Consider the following 19006-nt stretch of genomic DNA (forward strand, 5'->3'; position numbering starts at 1 on the left):
GTGAATGTACTCATACATAGTACAAGTGGCATACTAACCCATATCGTCTATATATCTATAAAATGTAGGGTTCTGCCGTTGAAGCTTAAGAAGGTCAATTGAAGAAGCTTGAAACTCTTTCTCCATGTGTTGGTAGGTCTTCATGTTCGGGGATACTATCTTTTCATTACTCTATACATGAAGATTGTAATAGTCCAAGAGATATATTTTTACTCATTTTGTCAGTGAATTCTATCGTAGTACGACCTATATGTCATATTTATATTGTATTGGCTAATTTCAAGATTTGTACTCTTTAGATAGTTTTTATGTAAGACAGTTTTATTAGACTATTGTATGTATGTTGATCATGTTGCTAAAAAAGAAGCCTAAGTAACCTTCTATGTGAGAGGTAGATGTACAACTCAATATATGATAAACGAGAAGTCTAAGTATACTTCACTTAGTATATGCAAAAGTTTTTATTTTTTCCATGTTTTTAACCTATGATATGTTATGACGAATGCTAAGATGCTAGTCTTAGTCCTCTTCGAGGATGACGATGCCGGTTACGTTTAGGGGTGCTCCCCGAATATGACACATATAAATCATCCAACACCATAATAATTAACTACATAGGAAATTTTACGACATAACTAAATGACTACCAATCGCTATTAAGAGTCTCTCTTTCATATAATATAAACCATATTCTTCCTCCTCCGAAGAACCGAAGTCAAGTAAGTTAATTCCCCAATGTCTTTCCTTTTCTCAATGCCTCGTTATGTTTTCAATCTGTCAAACATGTAATATTAACAAGAAAATGAGTTTGTGGACATTCATATTAGTATATATCTATCCTTGACCTAAAACTCCGCTTAAATTGATAATCATTTCCTAAATTTTGATACCAACTAATATATAAAGTCTTATATTTGATAAATTGCATATTGCCAACCTAGGGTTAAGTATCAATTCCTTCAATTATCATAATTTTTTTGGTATTCATATAATAAAATACACCAAATGTTTGATTACATATACTAATTTATCATTACTTAAAAATATAATGTGATAATAATAAGAAAATTAGCCACTTACGAACCATTAACTAAAACAAAAATATGGAAAACCGAAAGAATACAACATACAATTTTTTATCTCTTCTCTAACTTCAACAACAAAAGACCCTAATAATCATTTTACATCAATTCTTTACTTTTATTTAATCCGTCAATTCATATCACAAGCGTTGCATAGGAGGTTATTTTTTCAATTCAAATCTCCTTTCCAATCCAAATTCCCGTGCAGCGAATACTACACCCATAATCAACTAGAGTTGACATTTGAAATACATTCTTTTTGTTTCTTACCTGAGCAATCGTATTTTCCGCGTAAGTTATCGATGTACAATGTACTATACATCATCATGTCTAGTCTTTTAACTATTTAGGGTAAATAATAATCAACTAATCCTAAAATAAATACTTAATCCCGCTAATTTCTTCCTACCCATAGATCATGTCGCTAATTTCTTTCTACCCATGGGTCATGCGGTAAGGAAATTAAATATATATGGATCAAGTCCATTAACCACCACTAATAAAATTTAATAGATGGAATAAAGTAAACTATACCCATGAACTTTTAAAAATGGTATGCATATATTCTCGATTATACTTTACCCAAACATGATTGTTTTAATTCCAATTATTAAACCCTTCTAAATGAAGCTCTTGGACAACTATACAATGAAGAAGATGGACAACCCGACAGTATGCCGTGAGGAAGATAAAATATGGTTTCACGCGAGCAGATTTACAATCGATAACTTCTTTTTGGTAAATTTTATTTGTGTTAATCCAAAGCTCCTCCAGCAACGGTAGCTTGCCTTAAAGATCCGGTGAGCCACCGTCGCCTAAATAACCGTAGTTAAACAAAATTCTCATTTCAAATTTTTGTGAAGGTTCTTTTATAAATGAAATTAAATAGGTCTAGTGTTCAAAATGACCTGACATGTCGTTACATATGCTCAACTAAGGATGTTCATAATTCTATAAAACTTAATCAAATCGAGCCTTGTCACATAGATTATTATGTCTTTATATAAAATCATATATTTCTATATAAACTTATACTATGACTGAATAATTAGCGTATAGTTTTAAATTTAATTAAAAAAAAATCAATTGCATGATAAATATATTTGTAATAGATATATTCTGTATTAAATTTAAAAATCCTGAAACATTTTAAAAAGAATAAAATTTGACTTGGAATAAAGGGTGAATTCATGTGTAAATAACTACGAATAACACCTAAACATTATTTGCTATGGTTGAAATTAAGTTGGTTTTCGAAGTTTTCAGCAACACTAATTTATCTTTTTAATTATATTTTTCTTTTCTATGAATATGTGATATTTGAGTCAATATCGAATTAATACTTTTTAAAAAATGGTAGTGATGTTAATAATTTGTATTTTTGAACTGCAAAGTTTTGGATAGCTACTCAATAATTGTCGGGAGATAGAACAATATTTGGATTTGATTTACAAGTTCATCTCATGTGTTTATTGTTACAATTAATTTGTATTGCTAAAAGGATATAATAGAATGAATAAGAATTCCTCTTTGATAAGTTTAACCCCACAAAGAAGAAGATTTTTTTCGATAAATACAAAATTGGAAACTAATTGTTTATTGTAACATGATTAGTGGATACATGATTAGTATACTTATCCACGCATTGCGTGGATTATCTAAAATATAATAATTTTAATTTAAAAATATGAATTATTATTGAGTAACACAAATATTGTATGTATGTGTATAATGAAGACACCAAATATGATTCAAACTTCTTATTTTCCTAGTATAATGAAATTAATAACACATAAGATGTGTATTCAATTGATATTTTTGCTAATTAATTAAAATTTAAGTTCATAGATCAATTTAAAGTTTAGTATTAAAAATATTGACTATATTTTTAGAAAAAAACTGAATAAAATTTGTAAAGCAATGTTGCAACTTTTTAAGCACACTTCTCTCTCGTGCATTCCTACAAATTAAGACTATATTCATATCAAATTTAATTTCATAAAATAAAAATTCACAAAAAAATGAATTTCAATTTAATTAAAAAAGTTATAATCAAATCAATTTCATGCCACGTAAAAAAACTATTTTTAAGGCAAAATAAAAATTTGAGAGTGAAAAAAGGGATAATATTCTATAAGTCTTTTATTTTATAAACTTCTGAATTTGTTTAGTCTATTTGAAAGATGTTGTAGATTTTTTTCTTTAGAAATATTTATAAATTTATACTAGCAAATAATATTCGTTTTTTTTTTAATTTTTTAAAATTACTTATTTATAAATAATTTTCAATATTCAATTAAATAAGATTTAGAAGTAATATGCACAACTAATATGAGTACAATGAGAAAATATATCTATGAGAATTCATTACAAATTATCTAATTCAAAATTTTGTAAGTAATGACATCAATTATTTTCTTAAATTTGAATATAAGTGAAAAGATTTTATATGATTATACAATGAAAATTTAAAAATAACTAAAAATAAGTGATAAAAATGAACATATGAAAATATCATTTGTATCTCTCCTATTATATAAGTGTCGATTAAAATATAATATTTTAATTTTAAAAAATTAGGATTATCAGGTAAGTGATGAGAAATTTTAGGAATGATTTAGGCTGCCACTTGGGATGAAATAAATATTTTTAAAGTTTATTTTTTTGAAAATACATCACAACTAATTAATAATATTTTTACTTAAATAATATGAAAAAATTTATGATTAAGAAACAATAAAAATGGTAATGAAAAAACGAATAGAAAGTTTTTATGGTTGAAGTAATTAATAATTATGAATAATAAATTCATCGCTACTAATCATAGTAATTGTTTTGATAAATGTTGCGTGAGCAAACTTTGAATAGTATTGTTAAATTATTTATTATTTTATTTATTAAATGTTTCTTTATATCTAAGCATTATTCATAGAGATTCTCATACAATCCATAAATATTTTTTTCTTATGTTTGTGCTATTATATCTCAATAATTTTATGGAAATATGTGAAAATGAATAATGTGTTAAGAATATCAGTGCTAAAATAAAAGTTACCACTTATTTTGTTAATTAATTATACATTTGGAATTTCTAAATTTTAGCAATATTATCTTTAATATTTATCATCGAAGTAAAGTTGTAGCAGAAAGTTCATTTCGACATTATTTAATCCAGAAAGGAGTCACTTGACTTCTTCTAATATGTTTTTTCCTTACATACATTAATATAAAAGGTAACAATTTTTTTCCAGGAAAAATATTTATTTTTTAAAAATAATTCTCTAAATACGCGCAGATTATAATTTAAATATTTATTTTCTAAATTATCTTGTATACTTGTTTTCTTACAACAAAATAAATAGATAACTATCAAAACCTTCCCAATAAATATAGGATTTGTTGAATGTGAATTTGTGAGCAAAGTTGATATTACTTTATAATTATATAAGTTACCACTTTTTTTCTATAAAAAAAATGTAGATAACTATACATTTGTTATCACTAAATGTTAGCTACATTATCATAAGCAATTATTGTAGAAGAAATAGATTTATTATGGAGTTATAAGAGATACACAAAATTATATATGTAACTAGCAAAAATTGAATATAAAATAGCACGGGCAAAACTAAAACAATTATCACTATTTAATATTTAACAAAAGAATGCTTTTGAATATTAATTATTCTATGTATTAATTTTTGTAATACAGACATGTGACAATCTTTTTACCTTTTTTATCCATTCAGACTCACTAAAATATAATGCTAAATAAATAAATTAATAAAAGGCGAGTGAAATTAGTAATAAATAATTTGTAGATGCATCATCTCATTTGTTTATCTAAACTTAAACGAGTATAGTTTGTTCATTTGTCTCTTTTCGATTTTTTAATTGCTAGGTGAGAATGAGGTCTGAAACAATTCTCCAAATTTTCAACCTACGAAATTAGATGTTGATTTTTAGAGTAATGAATTAAGCGATATCGTTCTAACCTGATCAAATTTTAAGGCAAAAAATTTAAGAATAAAAAACATAAAAAAATGAATAATTGATTATTGATTTTCAAGTGCAATTTTTTAAAGATATGTATATTACAATATATAAAGGTACTCTAAACTGAAAAAAGAAATAGAAGAAAAGTGTAAATAATCAAACCTGTTTTATTTATCACATATAATCAAATCAAGTTCTTCTTAATCTTGAAGCTTTAACTGAAATAATTATGGATATTGCGCAACCATAATAATTTTAACTAGTCATCGAATGTAACTTTAGTAGCATTCACCATTTTTTAGAAATCATCCTATGAAACAATTTAGAAATATACAGATAGTTAGATATAACATAAGAGAAAATTGATGAGTAATATTATAAATAAAAATTGTGTAAGATAATGTATATGAGGAGATATGGAATGAAAAAGTTAGGTAGAGATGACAATAAAGCGGTGTAGGGTGGTGTGGTGTGGTTGAGCTTAATCCATAAAATTTTTAATCCGCCCGCATAGCTTTTCATTTTGAGTTCGCCTCACCCCACCCCGCGTAGACCCGCCCAGTATAATTTTTTTAATATTTTCTTCTTCTAGTTATGGTTGATACAATAAATAAATTTATTTTTTTATTAAGTTGTATTACATTTAATACGATAGTGACTTAAAATTTTATTTTTTAGAGGTTAATTAGGAATGCAAAAAATTGTATTTTTTTATTGAATCATTTTCATTTATTATCTTAACTACGTTAGTAGTTTTAATGAAATTATCTTAATAAATAATGTTCTATCACTGTATAACATGCAAAAAGTTAAAATTACGTTTGAACCAACATAAAATCACATATATCCGCAACCCGCCCCGCGCCCACATTAATTTTGAAAAAACCCACTTCAACCCTCCCAGCATCCGCCCCCCACCCATTGTCATCCCTAAAGTTAGGCATGATTTTTCAAAACTATCCATTTTCTTTCTATAAAAGATGCGGTTACTTTAAAAAAATGATTTTGTTATACCTCAAAAATCCAATGACCTAGGCTAGAGTCTCACATAGTGAATAAGGGTTAAAATGGTGTTTCCGGACCTAAAATAATGAATTAACTTTATTTAGAAGCATTAGAGCCTTAACGTCATGGAACGACCATGACGTGCGGAAACTAGTGAAATTAAACTAATAGATGCCCTTAGGTCTTATGAAGGTTTGAGAGTGTCGTATGAAGCCTAATATTTATAAAATTACTCTGAATACGTAAAATAATGTTTATAGGAAAAAAACATCTAGGTGCAAATGACCCCCCAAGTACCATCCTAAGAGTCTTTGAGGAGGACTTAATCTTTGGCCAACAAGATGCCCAAGGCAGCAAAACGTTTCCACATGCAATGAGCATGTCTACGTCGTGGAGTAGCTCCCTATGGATAAAATATTTGTCCCACGATGCGTACATGTCGCAGACTCTTCTACCTCAAAAATTCATTCCAGAAAACTTCTGGAAATAGCTCTGCGACTAGGACTTTTTCCCCGACGAAAAATATAAAAATTGAAGTCAAGATTGACTTCACAAAAAGGTCTAACAAAGTGAGGGGTATCATGGACATTTTCTGAGAGGGGTATATATTGATTTTAAGTAAGTTTTACATCAGTTTTACCCACTCAAATCAAATTCCCAAATTGAAATCCAAATTACTCTCTCTTCTCTCTCAATTTTCTCTCTAACCAACCTCAATTGAAGACCATTGGAGCTTCAAGAAGAAGACCATTTCTTCATTTTTTCTACTCAAATTTTTGTCTTATGTTTTCATAAGGTATGGATTCTTTTACTCTTGGCATACCTTTCCCCAAGAGGTTCATTCAAAGATGATTTCAAAATCACCCAAAATCAAGGGTTTTTCTCTACACATAGGTTTTCTTTTGAAATTGAAATTGTGGATCAATTATGATGAATTATGATTACTTATGATATTTAATTGTACAATGATGGTTAATTGTTGGGTTTTTATCTAATTCTTTAAGAATTCATGAATGCTCCTTTTCCACTAACCCTAACTCTTGAATTATGTAAATTGATGGCTAGGGATGATGTGATTAAATGTGTTCTTGTATAATTGATTGTTGTATGAGGATTATAATGGGTTGGATGGGTATATATCATGGATATTTTTGTGATGTCCAAAATGGGTTTCATGGAGGCCATTGGTATGATCTGCAAGGTCATGAACTAGTTGCAGTAATGTTGTTGGCTTATCTTTGGTAATGTTGATTAATTGAAGTATAACTGATAAAATTATGAATGTCTGATCATATTATGAATAATATGGTGATGATTATAGGTGTGCTATTATGAGAGATTGAAGGTAATTTCTATGTGCATCTTATGATTATGCTATGATGTAATGTTCTCACAAGATGTTGGGTGTGTGATAAGATGACTTTCTCATCCTAGAACCTATTAGCTATGAACTTGTTATATGCGGGGTTAAAATCCTAAGACCTACAAAATTATATAATGTTAAGAAAGACTTAAGAAACTTCAAAAAAGGGAATTTAGCTTAGCACCGAGTGATTTGACAATGAGAGGTTTTTCTTCACAAAGGAAAGGAGGTTCACAGTATGTTCTCTTATGAGGTAGAAACTACAACGCTAGTTAGCATAAAGAGGGTTTCTAGTAGCAATCTTATAGTTCCTTAACTATGTGCCCCAATAGAAAACCTAGCTAGTGGATCCACCTAGATTCTATTATGATGTATATATCCTACCTTGGCAAATAGGATACCTTACTTTCAATGTGATGGGTTGACACCAGATTCCATGTTTAGCTCACATGGTCTAATGTTAGTTATGGCAAAGTTTCCCAAAATTAAAATGAATGAATGAATGTACGAGGATGGACACTAACTAGGTATACTGAAGAGGTTTTACTTAGTGTAGGTAAGGATATGAGACTTTACCTATACGTTGAAAAAGATGACCTTGAGGGGAGTTCTATAATGGGTTCTTTATGTACATATGTTATGAATAGAATGTATCATGTTGGGCTTATATGATATTGGTTTCACTTCATATACATGATGTTAGTCTACACAGGTTATTATGATGTTGATTACACATGTTATTATGATGTATGAGTTAAAGGCAATGACTATGGCATCTTTACTATTTTACTTGGTTTATGTAGGGTTATGGGGCTTCATATACACATTGCACTAGAAGACTTGGATTGGGGTTATGAGTAAGGTATCGTGATGTATCGATGCATGGACTCTAAACATGAAATATTTATTATGGCATTGTTATGATGTTACTCTTGAACATGTGTCACATCCGGTGAGCACCCCCTAGAAGTAACATGGCGTGTTATACCTCTCAGAGGTCTTATACAAGCCCATCGTTATTATTTATCCTATTGTCATAGAAAAGTTAGCGGAAAATTATAACTTTTCATAGCATATCATATGCTAAAAACTTTATATATATATATATATATATATATATATATATATATATATATATATATATATATATATTAAATATAATATTAAATACTCATATCTTAAGGATCTTTACTATCTTAGAATCAATCAACATTAAAGTATATTAGGGACACAACCCTTAAGACATAAAACATATGTACAAATTTATACACTTTAAAGCAAAGACATAACATAGGAATCCATGGACTTAAGGATTCATTTCCTTGAGCATGAGAATCACATATCAATATCCTCAAAAATATAGGTATCCTATAAACATCCATAACCTACACTTTATATAAAAAGTAGAGAAGAATGAGATTAGTACAAGGGTGCACAAAGAATAGCAACCATGCAGAAACATGCATTTAAAAGGGACATTTTCATGAAATCATACTTCATGCCTTTTTTTGTAAATCTTCATAAAACCTTTATCCAATAGCATTCATATCATTAACAAACTTCATATAACATATTCAAAGGCCAAACATCATATAATATCATAAATAGAATTTAAACCATAATTGATGGTCACTTTACAGTGAGCTCCTTTACCTTAACAGTGAACCCTTTTTCTTTTAACTCATAAACCTTCCTAGTAACCCCTAGTAATACTTGGTGCAATGCATCACCTTAAGGTCATAAAGAAAGCATACACACAATCTTCATAAGCTAACACATGTCATTATATATGCATAATACATTATAGACACATTTAAGTCAACAATCCATTGGCTTTATAGTAAACTACTTCCATTTGTACATATTTGTACTTCTTTTCATATACATCATTATAAGACCTTGTTCATGACCCCAATTTTAGTCTACTAGTGCAATGTACATGTGAAGCCCCATAACCTCACACATACTTATTAAACCCATCACGAGAAAACAAACCTTAACATTCAATTCATACATTAGGGAAATTATAGCCTTAACCGACACTAAGCCCATGGGTGCTAAACATAGAATTTGGTTTCGTATAGCCTTACACTAGTTGAAGGTGGTCCTACCTAGCCAAGGTAGAACATTAACACACATTCTATCATCCTAAGTGAATTCACCTTGCTAGATCCTATGTGGCAAGCATACTTATGGAACTAAGAGATAGAGTATAGTCCCTCTACATGTCATTTGAAAATTGGGGCCTCCTCTCATGAGAAAACATGGGTGAACCTTCCTCAAAGGGAAGTCACCACCTCATGTAGGTCCATAGGTGAGTATACCTCTAAGGGAAGTCAACACTTTATAAGGAACAAATGGTGAATTTTTTCTCCAAGGGAAATCAACACCTGTCCTTGTCAAGTTCATTTGGTTCTAAGCTAAGTTCATTATTATTTAAAAGCATTTATTACTTTATTTCGTAAAACATAGGCTTAGGATTTTTGGTTTCTCATATGCTTACAGAATATTCAAGCACCTATATAGTTTAGAGTATTCTTGGGCACACCTTTAAAGGCCCATCTATTTACTAGATCATCATTCATGTGTGTGTGTGTGTACTTATATATGAGCAACCCTTTCACATAACACATAAAGGTCACATATGTTCATATATCAATGCATATGTATGTAAGTGTAACTCTATGAGCCATTCTTTCATATTACACTTCAAGACAATATGCATATTCATACTTTATCATCTCATATACTTAACATCGTAGCATATAAATCATATTCATAACATGCCCATACATTCATTTTCATGTTCATAGAAACCAATCCTAGGAACCATCCTATCAAGGTACACATGTGCAATTCATAGGAAAGGTCCTTTACTTGACCATACTAGTAAACCTATCAAGCCATCCTAGATAATAAAAACATATCATACTTCCATAGACATAAGCTTAAAATGCACTAGTATATTAGAACTACCTTTCATTTAGACACTATGACTTATACTACTTGTAAGCATGAATATAAAGTGAGTTTGTGTGTAAATTGGTCATTATTATCACATAGTGGATATCAACAACATATTGAGGCAGCCACCCTCTTAGGACCACAATACGTATTCATGCATAGACCATACAATACAACTTAGAACATGAGGCACGGTAACTTCATTGTATACTTGAAGACTCCTAGCATTAGCTATTTACACCTTCACATACGGGTACATGGTTAGGGTTCATCAATATTTAACACTTCATTAGTGACATAAACCTACACATGAACTCACATAACCATTTATATGCTCATAACAATAGTAACATAACCTAGATTCACAACAAAAGTAGAAGACTAGGCACAAGTTACACATAAGGTGATCATCATAGCCACTTATTTATATATTCCTCAATTTGACTTTAAGGCCATGGTCAACACTTATATAATGAAAATAACGTAAACACCACCATAAGTGGACCATAACACAAATGCTATATAAGGCTTCATCAACATTACTATAAAGAAGTAGAGAAGTACATGAGTGGATGAATTATTACCAATCCATTATCCTTTGTTCATCATTGACCATTACTAATTTTTCATCAATAATTAATGTATAGGACAGTATCTATAGGTATACTGACATAATCACAAGTCATACAGTAATTGGATTCATATTAAGTTGACTACATCATCAATATATAGAATGTGAAGGGAAGTTGATCTCTTATCAATTGTTTCCCACTTTTATTTTCAATTATTCATGATCACAATTGATCAATAATACACAAAAAGGCAGTTGTTAAAGATAGCATGGCTTAGATGAAGACCTACTACAATTTTCCAAGAGATCAAGATTACAGTGAGCATCATGGAATAACAATAGAGAGGAATTAAGGATCAAGTATTCAATCATCAATCCATATTTGATACCAAAACATAATTAATCATTATCATCAATTATAAGCAGTAGATAAAGTACAGTTAACCCTATACAACATCATGATCCAATTACCACGGAATTGAGATACAAAGAACTACATTAGTACTATATAGAAGATAGGAGAACATGAATAAATACTATCTAATCCTCAAGCCTTGATCCATATGGATCCATTATATACTATTCATAATCTTTATGCATGATAGGCAGTAGATAATAATCAATTTAGCCTTGATCCATATTGGATCCATTATATACTATTCATAATCTTTATACATGATAGGCAGTAGATAATAATCAATTTAACATAGTCGAATTGCAATTTTATACATTGTACTACCAAGGTTATAGTGAATCATGGAAATCTAAGCTAAGCATGTCCAAATCTTCATACATTGATCCACATGGATCCTTAATGGTAAATTTATCATTAGTTCACTTAAAAACAGTATATATAGATATTTCGACGTAAGAGAATCCCAATTCTAACATTAACATGCCATGATCACAATGCTCAAGCAAGGGCTAAGTCGCGTTAGGAAGGGACATGGGTTCATAATGGAATTGGATTCAAATTAATGTTTAAACCAATACATTAACATCAATTCATCATAATTTAACCATTAAAAACGTTTTTAGAAAGGATCCATGGCTAGATTGAAAGATTGAAAGTTTGATAATGAAATCTCTTTGAAGACTTTGAGAAGAACTCTCCAAGTGAAAGGTTACTTAGAGACGAAGGATCACCATACCTTTTTCTAGTTGAAAACCTATAAAAATCGGTGAAGAACCCATGAAAATCAAATATACAAGTTGTTCTTGAGCTTCAACAACAATGGAGATCTCTAGAGAGAATTGGTTTTTTAGGGAGGGTTTATTTCATTAGCATGGGATTGGGAAAGGGTTGGTCACGTTTAAGATTATTTATATACACCCAAAAATAGGTAAATAATTCAATTAGGGTCAGTTTAGGATGTGGGGTGAATTTCCCATTCGCCCCTTAAGTGGGCAGTGTGCAAGCAGTAGCTGCACCAGCCTTAATCGACGGACTCAATCTACTGGGCTTTGGTCCATCAACGGGCCGTTCTGTGCCCTCCAATTCGATTGGGTCTGAGGCTGTCATGTGGTCAAGAATTCCCCAAGATAAGTGACAATCGAAGCCTTCTCATCGATGGGGCATCAATCAACCAACAAGGCGTGCATTGAGCTCGTCGATTGACACTGCCAAGGCAGTGTCTCGACAGCCTTGGGTCCTTATTATGGGAATTTCTACGAGGCCCTTCAAAAGTCGTACCCAGACGTTTTCCACGAAAATATAAAAAATTTTTTAGACCTCCCACATATGTTTCACCCAAAACAAATGCACGTAACATGTCTGTCTTGCCCCATTTTCGCAGAAAACGAGTTTTGTGCACGACTTAACAACTCTTTTGGGATTTTGAGTTTTTGGAGTCACCACCTAACGAATTAAGGCGCGTTAGGGCACCTATCTAACCTAATTAAGTCTAACTAAGGTCAACGAGCCAGAGAATTAGGGTAAGGGTTCAAATTACCTCGAGGGGAAGGTGTTAGGCATCCCTCGAGGTCCACAAGTGTGGGTCCCGGCCGTATCTCATGCAATCTATGTGGGGGTTACAAGTAGCAATCAAGGTCACTTCATTATTATTCATTAATATGCTTGCTAAGTGATAACAAGTATAAAACAATTAAGGCTATTTTATTAATTTAATTATGCGAGGCTAGAAGACAACAATAATAAACAACCAAGTTTATTTATTTTTTATTTATTTAACATATGAGACTATGTTATAGACAAAATTGGCAAATATTAAGCAATTAATATGCGCAAAAGTAAAGTTTTAAAAATTGAGTAAGTTTTGAATATGAATTTTTTTTTATTTTTTGAAAAAATGTTTGTTTCTTTATAGGGATGATGCCACGATATTGTTGATCACGCTTCTCCACCATAAAAACAATTTTGTTTTGAGGTCGGTCTAAAAAATAGTTTATATATATTTTTTTAAAAGATTTAGTTCACACATAGGCACATAAACATTTACACATAAATGCACATAATTCTTTTTTGAAATTCATGGGTAGGTGGTACTTCCGAGGATGCGTCGGGTTTAAAATTAGACCTCGTAGTTCCTTTGACTTTCCCACTAACGATAGGTTAGGAGATAGTACTTTATAATTTATTTCAAAAATAAACAGAGACATAATCAATCCAAAATTTAAAGAAAGATTGAATTATGTTGCAAGGTTTTGATATGAAATATCTTTAAACTAAGTAACTTGCTAAATGCATAAAATGATTCTAATTTAATAAAAATGTTGCATAATGAATGCGGAAATCTTCAAGAGGACAAATAGGATTTCTAATTATATTAACTAATTTTAAGGGGAGGGCACAAATATGCACAAACAAATTTTGTTAAAAATTATTTACAAACCTATAGACATGATTCCTAGGTGTTCAAAAGAAGGAGTAACACATATGCATGCTTTTGTAAATTATATGAACAAATTAATACTTAAGCATAGTTTCTACGTGATAAGACGAATGAAAATTTATAACATATTTTAACATCTAACAACCTATTATATTATTAGGACTTGATATTTAAAAAAATTAATGGAATCTAGTTATTATTTTTAAGACTTATTAACGAAAGCGTCAAGCAAAATTGAAAATTGATTAGATTATAACACCTACAAATATTAAATCTAGGTGGTTAAAGACAAAACCTATAGGCATGATTTCTAAAAAATTATAATGAACAAATAAACATATAAATCCCCCTCCCCTAGACGACCCCCAAATAAATTTATTATATGATATTTAGAGTTACAATTGTTACAACATTTGAATAAATAAAATAGACAAAAAATAAAATATATATATAAATTCAAATAAACAAATAAATCTTTCTTCAATCAATCTTCAACTTGAACTTCAAGTTTGAAACCTGTCAAAGTAATCAAATAACTACACGAGTAATCACACTTATTAGTCGAGGTGAGACGATATGCAATTATTTAATGACGAATTCTAAAAAAAAAAAACAGACAATAGCTTACACAAATATGTGAATTTGAAGATAGTGTAGATGTTAGGAATACTAACCGGTTAAGCAAAACAAATTGATTCACCTTTTACTCGAACAAAGTAGCAAAATAGCGAAGAACACTTGAATATTTATCGGAATATTAATGTGTTGTTAAAGTAGCAAGAGAGCAGTGAGAGAAGAGAGAGTGATGAGAGAATTTTTATTGAGAGTGAATGAGTGTGTGAATGAATAAAAGGAGTCTCTTTATATAGTACAGGAGGGGGAACAAATAAGGGAAATAAATATTTCAAGTAATCAATCAAAATACAATTTTCCTTATTTTAAAGGATATCCAAATCAGAAAATATTTCATTACCAAATATAAACAAGTAAGAATAAATTAATATGGAGTAATATTTATTTTTCCTTAAATAAGAGGAGCCAAAATTAAGGAAACAAACTGATTTTAAGTTAATTAAATATTTTTTCCGTTAACAAGTGGAGAGTAAGAAATCACGTAAAATCCTTAACCTTAATTAATAACATAACTACTATATGCAAATCAAGCAAGAAATCAATCACATTTATCAAATAAGCAATTAATGAATTACTAAATTTGAAGAGCTAACAATATGTCAAGTCTTAAATTAAACAAAGAGACAAATAAACACAAACCATAAAAGGCAAAGAGTTGATTGTGCAATAACTTATGATTTATTTTCTTAGCAAGAAGAGAAAATCGGCTAAATCTATTTAAGGCGAGGGAACACTCATTAACCGTAAAAACTATATTAAAGGAAGACTGTACTAAAGAAAGAAATAATCCCATGGACAATCTACCAGATAGAGACAAATCTATAATAATTAAAAAAATGGGTGATTAATCATTTAAATGTAAACAAGAGTTCTCACGAGATGATTAATTGTAATAGGACACATAGTCCAAAACTTAAGTAAGGCAAATTACAACATACTCAAATGACCAATTTTAACCCACTTATTATGGTGGATCCATTGACAATAAGTAATCACATAAAATTCATACCAACATTAAAAAGTAAATCCGACTCATACTACAAACCATGAACACAACAGTAGAAGAGAAAGTAAAGAATTTTGCATCAACTAAACAACTGAGCAACAAAATGACTATATTCAATCAAAGTATCAAAAAAAAATCAAACATGAAAAAAAAAACCTTGTCATTCTAACTAGCAATTCAAATTGAAGACTAAAATGATTTTTATATGTACTAAACGTGCATATAATTGTTAAACCAAAGTTATACCACAATTAAATAATGAATTGGTCAAGAGATAAAATAACAAACTGTAAGAATGTACCTGACGAATCTGTTAAAAGATCCGTCTTTCGACCAACTTGGAGCCTTCAATGGGTTCATCCGGAGTTCGCCTTGCTCGTTGACCGGAGATATCGCGACATAGGAGGTCGCTGCTTTATAGTTTTTGTCGCTGCTGCTGCTGGCCGATGTAAGCTGCTGCTGGTCCTTTAAAAAAAATAGAAGAGAGAAAAGGTAAAAGAAGGGGGAGGGAGGCAGAGACGGGGAAGAGAGGAGAGACGGGTGGCGCTGGGCTGCTGAAGAAGCTGTTGCTGCTCCTGGTTTCGCCGGTGGTCGCTGCTGCGTGCGCTGTTTGTTGCAGCTGCTGGTGGCTGTCGCCGGCTGCTGCTGCGTGGTGGCTGTCGCCGGTTGCTGCTACCTGCAAAGAGAAAAGGAAAGGGAAGAGGATAGGAACGGGAAGAGGAGAGATGGGAGGGGAAGAGAGAGAGGAGAGGAACGGGAAGAGGAGAGACGGGAGGGAAGAGAGAGAGGAGAGGCGGCTTGTAGAGGGGGAGGAAGAGAATGAGAATTATTTTAGGGATTAGAGTCTTTTAGGTTAAAATATGTAGATTAAATCTGGACCATTGATTTTAGAAGAGATGAGGGTTAGGATTAGATCTAGGATTTATTAATTAAATAGACGGATGAGATCGAAAGATGATTTCTTGAAATTAGATGAGTTAGATACGGAATGGCTAAAATTGCAATAACGTTTGGCTAGAATTGGAATGAAAGAGAGGCTATAATTGTAATAAAACTCTAATTCATGTGGCTAGAATTGAAAGAAATTGGAATAGAATAGGCTAGAATTTTAAATTTAAGGAAAGTGTGGGAATTACTATTTAATTAAAATACTACATATATTAAAATATTTTTTTATATAATTGAAAATCATTTAAATTTTAACATTTGAAATTCATTAATAACTTTAAAATATTTTAATAATATTTACGATAATTTTATAGAATAAAACATACTAAAATATATAATTTTCAAGCAAAGTTGATTTAAAAATTCTAAAATTTAAAATACGTATTTAATCGAATAGTATTCCTAAAAATGGTCAAAGGTCGGTCAAAATTGGGTGTCAACAACGTCCAAACATGTCGTGGTGGACGTTTAACCTTCAAAATTCACGAAAACTCCATAAACTGTCTATAAACATCATTATAATAAATTTTAAAACTTAATAATCTCATGTCATACAATAATAAACACGTATAGACACATGAGGCACATAGGTGACTAGTCATCGAATGTCTTGGTCGTCCCTTCACGTTTGACTTCCAAATCACCTCAAACTTTACACACTTCCTCAATACCATATTATAAAACATTTAGGACCTTAGACCCTTATTAATAACATGTTAGGATCTAGACACCTTAACTCATTTTGGGGGTTTTACAATATCCCCCACTTGGGAACATTCGTTCTCGAATGACACTTAGAACACTTAAATCATAACAAGGACTTCAATGCATCATAGAGCACTTCAACATATTCATAACATCACCACATAGAATTCAATGCACAAAAATTACAAGGAACACAAGTTCAAATAATTTTAGCACCCAATGCACATAAATTACAAGGAACACAAGTTCAAATAATTTTAGCACCCAATGCACATAGCCAGCAAGACTTTTATGCACTCACTCTTTAATGCATTAAACACCAAGGCTCTTATCATCTTTATAGGAGGAACATCCTTATCCTAGTTATAACATGGTAATTAAACTTCAATTCACTAAGATATAATCTTGAAACCATCTTTTAAGTCACACTAAGAAAGATTCCAACAACACTCAAAATAATAGGCACTCATACTTCAATGCACAAACACTCGTGTAAATTGAATCCACAAAGATCTTTATTAGTCAGACCTAGTGCTATGAGGTCATACTCAACCATACCATTCTTAGTTGTGTCCATGGAGGAATTTCCTTCTCTTCAACACACTTACATGTATCATGAGTCTACACACAAGCAAATGCACAAAGGTCATCTTTACTGTAACATGAAAATTTCTCAACTTTTCAAACCAAGACATGCTCATGTTTCCTTCCTAGTGAAGTCTATATGGTAAGTCACACCAAGTACATCACAACGAATAGGAAGTAATCTCACAAAATTTCAATTTCTAACGTAGTACTCACCTTCATAGTGAGCATCATTTGGGAAAAACAATACAAATCATAGGCACACACATGAATACTTAGATACGCATTCTTTCATCTTTTAAGAGTGAGCCCACAATTATTCTTCGCAAACCATACAAGTCACATAATTTTCTAGAGACTCAACATATTTCATTTTAAAGAGACTCAACCAAGGTATTCTAAACATTACCTCCTAGGAAATTTATCCCCAATCATCACGTTAGGTCATACCATTCAACCACATAAGGTTTTCATACAATACAATAGACATGAAGGTCATACAACATTAGGGGAAACAATAAATAGACTTAGCCATAAAATTTCTTCTTTTTCCTTAAACATTACAGTAAGGTGACTTCTAGTTCACTAAAACCCACATCATCACCCTACAAAGACAAACATACTACCTTCACACCTACGATCAAGTCTATACAAAGGACTCCAATAAATTCTAGGAACCTTATCAAGGACCACACATAAACAAAGGGAAAACATTGAACACTTTTAAGTACTTATTCATAGGGTAGCATGCCTCCGTAGGTAGTCACTAACCATTTCAAGTTCAATCGTACTATTATGCTACCATCATGCAAAATCATATCGTAGCATACCATTCCAAAAGAGACTCATTTTAATCATAACAACTTCTAACCTGCTTTAATAATATCATGAATATATGTCTCAACATAACATGATATTTCACATAAATCTCATACTTAGCCATAAATGGCATTACTTCATCAAATATGCCAAAGGTCACCCTCACTCATACTCATTCAACCATAAAATAAAGATAAGCATTCAAACTCACTTATTTCTCCTTCGAGCATAGATAAAAATCTCATTTAATCAATCACATCTAAAAGACCACTATACAAGAAAATATAATAGAGAGAGAGATCTTATAGAGTTAAGTTATATGACACGATATAAGAATGATGAAGAAGGAAAACTTTATCGTCCTATAACCTCTCATACCATTTGATGTGTCGCGACTCACCACTAATGATACAAGACTCTACTAGACGTGGAAATATGAGACTTCTTGAACCCTAAACCACTTTTACGAAACTCATG

General features: G+C 30.8%; 2 long non-coding RNA genes across 2 annotated transcripts; one reads left to right on the forward strand and one right to left on the reverse strand.

Annotated features, from left to right (window-relative positions):
- The first annotated feature begins 6681 nt into the window (after nt 1-6681).
- On the forward strand, nt 6682-8440 carry LOC138339183 (uncharacterized). The gene is made up of 2 exons (XR_011212234.1): nt 6682-6879; nt 8250-8440. It is a non-coding gene; the product is annotated as an uncharacterized lncRNA (long non-coding RNA).
- A 5016-nt stretch (nt 8441-13456) lies between these two features.
- LOC138339018 (uncharacterized) lies at nt 13457-16300 on the reverse strand. Its single transcript, XR_011211991.1, has 2 exons — nt 15774-16300; nt 13457-14349 (listed from the first exon to the last, which is right to left on the reverse strand). It is a non-coding gene; the product is annotated as an uncharacterized lncRNA (long non-coding RNA).
- Nucleotides 16301-19006: the final 2706 nt, after the last annotated feature.

The sequence above is a fragment of the Solanum lycopersicum genome, chromosome 10 (assembly GCF_036512215.1).
Source record: "Solanum lycopersicum chromosome 10, SLM_r2.1".
NCBI classification, from domain to species: domain Eukaryota; kingdom Viridiplantae; phylum Streptophyta; class Magnoliopsida; order Solanales; family Solanaceae; genus Solanum; species Solanum lycopersicum.